An 8,594-nucleotide genomic window follows, 5' to 3' on the forward strand; every position below is an offset into this window, starting at 1 on the left:
CATCAAAAACTGAGTTCTTTGCTGTCAGTTTAAACCATGTGAGCTAATTTTTGGAGCCTATACAGGCCGACACCTACTTCTGTATACTGTGAACACCTACTGTACCTCTAGCCATCAAAAACTAAGTTCTTTGCTGTCAGTTAAACCCATGTGGGCTAATTTTTGGGGCCTTTTATGGCCGACACTTACTTCTGTATCATGTGAATGCCTAATGTACTTTCAGCCACAGAATACTACGTTCGTAGCTGTCAGTTAAACCCATGTGGGCTAATTTTTGGGGCTAATACTGGCCGACACTTACTTCTGTTACCTGTGAATGCCTAATGTACCTTCAGCCACAGAATACTACGTTCTTAGCTGTCAGGTAAATGCATGTGGGCTCATTTTTGGGGCCTGGAATGGCCGACACTTACTACTTTATCCTAATGAATGCCTAATTTTTCAGACTGGAAATGAAAAACAATGGGTCTGTAAAGGTTCCGCCAAATTGTGGAATGGATGCGGACCCATTTTACAGATATGTGAATGGACCTTATATGTATTAGACATGTATTTACCGGCTGCTGTCAGTTCTGGCTGATTTATGAAAGAAATATATATTTTTTGCTGTAAAAAAAAAATGTAGGGCTACTTTTTCAATTGCAATACTTCTGTTATGACATTGTCCATGTGCTGGGACTATTTGTGCACAGCTAGTAGGTCTTTTGTGGCTGCAAATGTAAACCTAAAGGTTTTTAAAGTTCGCCTCCCGTTAAAGTCAATGGGGCCCGCCGCGAACTCGCGGTTCGCGGACTTTTGAGAAAATTTGCAGCTGGCGTTCGCGAACCGCCCGACCGATGTTCGTCCATCACTACAGGGCAGCAATCACCGCCGGCCGGGAGAAGTGAAGGCAGGACAGGGGTGGGACCCCCTTCCGCCACCCGCAGAAGTGATCGAGTGTCTAATTAGCCACTCGGATCACTTTTTCCTTACTCAGAATCGCTGGCTGAAAAGAATGGTACTGGGATGATGCCTGTAGGTGCAGGTATCCTCCCGGTATAACCACTGAAAACGAACGACATCCAGGAACATCCATTTCGGTGCAGTTGTTAAAAAAAACACACACACGGTTTTATTTGTGATATTTATTCTAAGGACTGTTTCAAGTTGGTCACATTCCAAGGACTGTGTCAGGTTGGTCACGACGCTTACCATAATACCTTCTATAGCAGTCTGTCTGTTAGGCCTGGTAGACCCATTAGCACCCAAAAAGGTGATCTGTACATTACTTACCCTGCTCCTGTTCTATGCACATAAAATAATCATTTTGTGATGGAGGAAATTGGGGGCCCCTTCCATCATGGCCTGGAAGGTGTTGATAAATAATACTTTGCCACTATATGAAGCTACATATATTAACAGAGGGGTACCTGATACATTTAAAAAGGTGTGGAATGACTGGATAGGAGATAATTCAACAGCATCAGATTAATTGTTCTTTGGTTGAAGGTTCATATTGTGGGCAAGATGCTGAATCTATGTAGGCCTTGATGGGCAGCTGATAGAGTAGCAGGAATAGAGCATAACCAGCTACTTAGTATCAGGCAGGTAGGTATAGACACAGTTCAGACCAGAGCCCTGGTCCAGTGTAACGCTCCTGCGTTTCATGTATGGTGTGGATTTTCAGCTGCAGAAATATTCCACTTCAGTAGTCATGTAAGAGAGATGCTGAGATACCATTCCCAACCTCAATGACTCATCATGTGTGGAAGGTCTTAATTCAGCTAGTAAATACACACACTCAACAAGCTGGTTCCTAGAGTGACTTTATGTATGTAGTAACACAGTGATGAAGATTTAAGAGACAGGTTGAGTGGAGGTGGTAGGTGACAGACACTTGAAGGTAAGACAGTAGCAGATGGATGCAGGTAGGTTTAGCAATCATGTATGGTAGCAGATGACAGAGTAGCAGGTGGACATACAAGAGTGATCAACCCAGTGCAGGAATAAGTAGCAGTAGTCTTAAGAGCTAGCAATCTAGATATGCAGATGTGATAAATAGTCTTTACTATGCAGAGCTAGATAGTGTAAGCTTAGTATAAGTTTATAGAGGGTTCCCCTGCGGGGTACTTAGCACTAATAGCAATACAGCCGAAGGTTGGTTCAGGAGGAGCGGATGATCCGGAAGCGGGATGCAGGGATCAGCGCAGCGAGGTTCCGTCAGCGAGGTATGCTTGCAAGCACGAAAGCTTCAAGCCAAGTTAGCATCCAGGTAAGGGTGTTTGAACGAACACATGTGAGTGAGAACCGGCGCTTTAAATAGCCATCTAGTCCGGCGCTCAGTGATGACAGCTTCAGTCTTAAAGGTGTATGCGCACCTTTCCAAAAGAGAATGGTGGGGCGCATACACTTGTGAAAAAAGTAATTTAGGGTACCAAAGGTACCGGAACATTACAATACCCCCCCCTTAAGGCCGGCTCCTGAAGGCCTCTGGAGCTGGTTTGTCTGGGTATCTCGCATGAAAATTGCGGATTAATCTAGGGGCATGTATTTCAGAGGTGTTTAGCCAGGTGTCGTCTTGGGGCCCATAGTTCTTCTATCTAACCAAGTACTGGAGTCTTCTTCTGTAGATACGAGAATCCAGAATCTCTTTTATCTCGTATTCTTCTCCACCTTCAACTTGTACAGGAGGCGGAGGTGGAATATTAGGCCTTATTCCGTGGTCCGGAACATGGGGCTTCAGTGGCGACACATGGAAAATGGGATGGATTTTTAGGTCTATTGGCAATGTAAGCTGTACTGCAGCTTTTCCAATAAGTTTTTTGATTGGGAAAGGTCCCAAGAACAGAGGTCCAAGCTTTTTGCTAGGGATCTTCAGTCTTAAATTTTTTGTTGAGAGCCAAACGAGGTCCCCGATAGTGTACTGTGGAGAAGGTCTTCTGCGAAGATCATAGTACTTCTTTTGTTGACTGTGAGCGTGTGCAATGGTAGTATTTAATAAACCCAGAGAATCCTTTATTTGGGTAAGATAGTCTGAGGCTACTGGGTTGTTTGAAGGAAGGATGCGTGGTGGAAGAATAGAGGGATGAAACCCATAGTTCAAGTAGAACGGACTCTGCTTGGTTGTACTGTGGGTTGCGTTGTTGTAGGCAAATTCTGCCAGAGGGAGAAGATCCACCCAATCATCCTGTTGGTAAGAAGTGTAACAACGTAAATACTGCTCGATGCATTGGTTGACTCTTTCAGTCTGTCCGTTGGTCTGCGGATGGTAAGGAGAAGTGAGCTTCCGCTCGATCCGTAGTATGTGACATAGTTCTTGCCAGAACTTAGAAATAAATTGGGATCCACGGTCAGACAGAAGAGTTTTTGGGATACCATGTAATCTAAAGACATGTTTCATCAGGAGTTCTGCCGTTTGTTTGGACGAAGGTAGTCTGCGAATAGCAATGAAATGTGCCATCTTTGTCAGATGGTCCACTGACACCAAGATGGTATTAAATCCTTTGGAAAGAGGCAATTCTACGATGAAGTCCAAGGACAAAACTTCCCATGGAGTTTGGGGTATTGGTAGACTGCATAGTAGACCGGATGGTCTCGTAGTGTCAATTTTGGACCTGGCACAGACATTGCATGAAGAGACGAATTTTTGTATAGATGTTTTCATGTCAGGCCACCAGAATTGCCGGGAAATCAAATTAAGAGTCTTTGTCATACCCATATGTCCTGCCATAGGCACATCATGAGATAATTCCAAGATCTTGGTGCGTAGGGTAGGTGGTATGTAAAGTTTGTCGTTGTAGTAGAGGAAGCCTTCTGCATCAGTATTTAGTTGTGGTGGGGGTGAATCCAAACTTATACCATGCAAAACCTCTTCCTTCAAGGAACGGACAACTCCAATAATGCGTTTGTGAGGTATTATAGGAACGGAAGGGATTTCAAAGTAGTTTTCTTCAGTTAGTCGTGATAGTGCATCCGCCTTTTTGTTTTTATCTGCAGGTGTGTAAGTCACTAGGAAGTTAAACCTTAGAAAGAATAGTGACCATCGTACCTGTCGGTGCGAGAGAGTTTTGCTAGTCTGAAGATATTGGAGGTTTTTATGGTCCGTGTATATAATTATTGTTAATTGGGTGCCTTCGAGTAAATGTCGCCAATTCTCCAGAGCCAATTTTATAGCAAGCAGTTCCTTTTCACCCACGGGGTAATTTATCTCCGGACTGCTTAGGGATTTAGAAAAAAAGGCGACTGGATGAAGTGGTGAAGTGTGGGTTGGTCGTTGGGAGAGTATTGCTCCTACTGCCATGTTTGACGCATCTACCTCCAGAATGTATTGGAGGGATGGGTCTGGATGGCGTAATATGGGAGCGGAAGTAAACCTTGTCTTTAACAAGTGAAAAGCTTTACTGGCTTCTTCTGACCATTTGAATGTTTTTTTTATGCTAGTGAGCTGTGTGAGGGGTCTCACAATAGCAGAAAAGTTTTTAATGAACTTCCTGTAGAAATTTGAAAATCCCAGGAATCGCTGTAGCGCCTTGCGTGTGGTTGGTGTAGGCCAATCCTGAATGCAGGATATTTTACTCATGTCCATCTCGATTCCTGTTTTGGATATGATGTAGCCTAGAAAGAGTACCTCGTCTTTATGAAACAAGCATTTCTTCAGTTTCACATAAAGGTTATGTGCAAGCAATCTCGATAGTACAAGTCTTACATGTCTTATGTGTTCAGACAGGGATCCTGAATATATAAGTATATCGTCCAGATATACCACAACACAGACATCTAGTAAGTCTTTAAAAATATCGTTTATAAATCGTTGGAAAACTGCAGGGGCGTTGCATAGCCCGAATGGCATCACAAGATATTCGAACAATCCGTATCTGGTTCTGAATGCAGTCTTCCACTCGTCTCCATCACGGATTCGAATAAGATTGTATGCTCCTTTCAGGTCCAATTTTGAAAAATAGGTAGCTCCACGCACCTGCTCAATGAGCTCAGGGATAAGCGGTAGAGGATAGCGATCTTTTATTGTGATAGCATTCAATTTCCTGTAGTCGATGATAGGTCTGAGACTTGAGTCCTTATTGCGAACAAAAAAGAGTCCTGCTGCTGTGGAAGAAGTGGAAGGTCTAATAAAACCTTTTTCCAAATTCTCATCCAAATAGGTTTTGAGATAGGAAAGTTCATCCTGTGAAAGAGGATAAACATGACTGAACGGCAATTTGCTATTTGGGAGTAGATCAATGCTACAATCATAGTCTCGATGAGGAGGTAATGCTTGAGCATTTTTCTCAAGAAAAACCTCAGAAAGATCCTGATAACATAGTGGTGCAATCTCATCTGTCACCATAGACAGAATGTTCCCGGAAGACGGGAGGTTACACGTATCCTCGCAATAGCAAGAGAGGAAGGCCAAGGACCGTTCCTTCCAATCTATGGTTGGTTGGTGTGTGTGTAACCAGGGAAGTCCCAACACAATGGGAAAGTGGGGTGAAGGTATTAAATCGAAGGTAGTAGTCTCCCTATGAGACTCGTTAATAGTGACTAGAAGTGCTTGTGTCTGATCGGTGATTGGACCAGAGGATAATGGAACACCCGTAATAAGACTTACTGAGACAGGTTTAAGTTTAGAAATAATAGGAATTTTATTTGAAGCAGCAAAACATATATCAATATAATTTCCACAAGATCCTGTGTCAATCATGGCCTTAGTAGTAATCCTGTTCTGGTCCCACTGTAATGTCAAACAAACAAAAATGTAAGGGTTAGTGAATGAAGTTGTCAATCCCCCTAGGAGGACATGTGAACACTCACCCTTCTTTTTGTTGACTAGGGGACAGACATTTATCTTGTGATCCGGGGATGCACAGTACAAGCAGAGATTTTCATATCGTCTTTTGGCTTTTTCCATAGTTGTTAGCGGTGGGCGTATGGTTCCTACCTCCATAGGAACGGGGTTAACGGCCGGAATCCGAGAGGAAACGGATAATGGCATTCCCATTTTCTCAGCCTTTCTTTCTCGTAGTCTTCTATCTATGGTAATACTGAGTTGTATTAATGCATCCAGGGTTTTTGGTAGATCCGCTCGGGCGAGCTCGTCCTTAACAGCTTCTGATAGGCCAAGCCTAAATTGGGTTTTCAGAGATGCATCATTCCATTCTGAATCAAGGGTCCATCTCTTGAATTCCGCGACAAAGTCTTCTACAGGCCTCCTTCCTTGTTTCAAGGATCTTAATTGAAGATCGGCAGTACTCTGCCTATTGGGGTCATCATATAGGCTAGTGAGTTCTGCTAGGAACAAGGCATAGGAGTTGAGAAGCTGGTCGTTTTTCTCAACAAGTGTTTGCCAGGTGTCGTCTTGGGGCCCATAGTTCTTCTATCTAACCAAGTACTGGAGTCTTCTTCTGTAGATACGAGAATCCAGAATCTCTTTTATCTCGTATTCTTCTCCACCTTCAACTTGTACAGGAGGCGGAGGTGGAATATTAGGCCTTATTCCGTGGTCCGGAACATGGGGCTTCAGTGGCGACACATGGAAAATGGGATGGATTTTTAGGTCTATTGGCAATGTAAGCTGTACTGCAGCTTTTCCAATAAGTTTTTTGATTGGGAAAGGTCCCAAGAACAGAGGTCCAAGCTTTTTGCTAGGGATCTTCAGTCTTAAATTTTTTGTTGAGAGCCAAACGAGGTCCCCGATAGTGTACTGTGGAGAAGGTCTTCTGCGAAGATCATAGTACTTCTTTTGTTGACTGTGAGCGTGTGCAATGGTAGTATTTAATAAACCCAGAGAATCCTTTATTTGGGTAAGATAGTCTGAGGCTACTGGGTTGTTTGAAGGAAGGATGCGTGGTGGAAGAATAGAGGGATGAAACCCATAGTTCAAGTAGAACGGACTCTGCTTGGTTGTACTGTGGGTTGCGTTGTTGTAGGCAAATTCTGCCAGAGGGAGAAGATCCACCCAATCATCCTGTTGGTAAGAAGTGTAACAACGTAAATACTGCTCGATGCATTGGTTGACTCTTTCAGTCTGTCCGTTGGTCTGCGGATGGTAAGGAGAAGTGAGCTTCCGCTCGATCCGTAGTATGTGACATAGTTCTTGCCAGAACTTAGAAATAAATTGGGATCCACGGTTAAACAGAAGAGTTTTTGGGATACCATGTAATCTAAAGACATGTTTCATCAGGAGTTCTGCCGTTTGTTTGGACGAAGGTAGTCTGCGAATAGCAATGAAATGTGCCATCTTTGTCAGATGGTCCACTGACACCAAGATGGTATTAAATCCTTTGGAAAGAGGCAATTCTACGATGAAGTCCAAGGACAAAACTTCCCATGGGGTTTGGGGTATTGGTAGACTGCATAGTAGACCGGATGGTCTCGTAGTGTCAATTTTGGACCTGGCACAGACATTGCATGAAGAGACGAATTTTTGTATAGATGTTTTCATGTCAGGCCACCAGAATTGCCGGGAAATCAAATTAAGAGTCTTTGTCATACCCATATGTCCTGCCATAGGCACATCATGAGATAATTCCAAGATCTTGGTGCGTAGGGTAGGTGGTATGTAAAGTTTGTCGTTGTAGTAGAGGAAGCCTTCTGCATCAGTATTTAGTTGTGGTGGGGTGAATCCAAACTTATACCATGCAAAACCTCTTCCTTCAAGGAACGGACAACTCCAATAATGCGTTTGTGAGGTATTATAGGAACGGAAGGGATTTCAAAGTAGTTTTCTTCAGTTAGTCGTGATAGTGCATCCGCCTTTTTGTTTTTATCTGCAGGTGTGTAAGTCACTAGGAAGTTAAACCTTAGAAAGAATAGTGACCATCGTACCTGTCGGTGCGAGAGAGTTTTGCTAGTCTGAAGATATTGGAGGTTTTTATGGTCCGTGTATATAATTATTGGTAATTGGGTGCCTTCGAGTAAATGTCGCCAATTCTCCAGAGCCAATTTTATAGCAAGCAGTTCCTTTTCACCCACGGGGTAATTTATCTCGGGACTGCTTAGGGATTTAGAAAAAAAGGCGACTGGATGAAGTGGTGAAGTGTGGGTTGGTCGTTGGGAGAGTATTGCTCCTACTGCCATGTTTGACGCATCTACCTCCAGAATGTATTGGAGGGATGGGTCTGGATGGCGTAATATGGGAGCGGAAGTAAACCTTGTCTTTAACAAGTGAAAAGCTTTACTGGCTTCTTCTGACCATTTGAATGTTTTTTTTATGCTAGTGAGCTGTGTGAGGGGTCTCACAATAGCAGAAAAGTTTTTAATGAACTTCCTGTAGAAATTTGAAAATCCCAGGAATCGCTGTAGCGCCTTGCGTGTGGTTGGTGTAGGCCAATCCTGAATGCAGGATATTTTACTCATGTCCATCTCGATTCCTGTTTTGGATATGATGTAGCCTAGAAAGAGTACCTCGTCTTTATGAAACAAGCATTTCTTCAGTTTCACATAAAGGTTATGTGCAAGCAATCTCGATAGTACAAGTCTTACATGTCTTATGTGTTCAGACAGGGATCCTGAATATATAAGTATATCGTCCAGATATACCACAACACAGACATCTAGTAAGTCTTTAAAAATATCGTTTATAAATCGTTGGAAAACTGCAGGGGCGTTGCATAGCCCGA

This window comes from Pelophylax lessonae (genome assembly GCF_965119305.1).
Source record: "Pelophylax lessonae genome assembly, chromosome: 9".
NCBI lineage: Eukaryota > Metazoa > Chordata > Amphibia > Anura > Ranidae > Pelophylax > Pelophylax lessonae.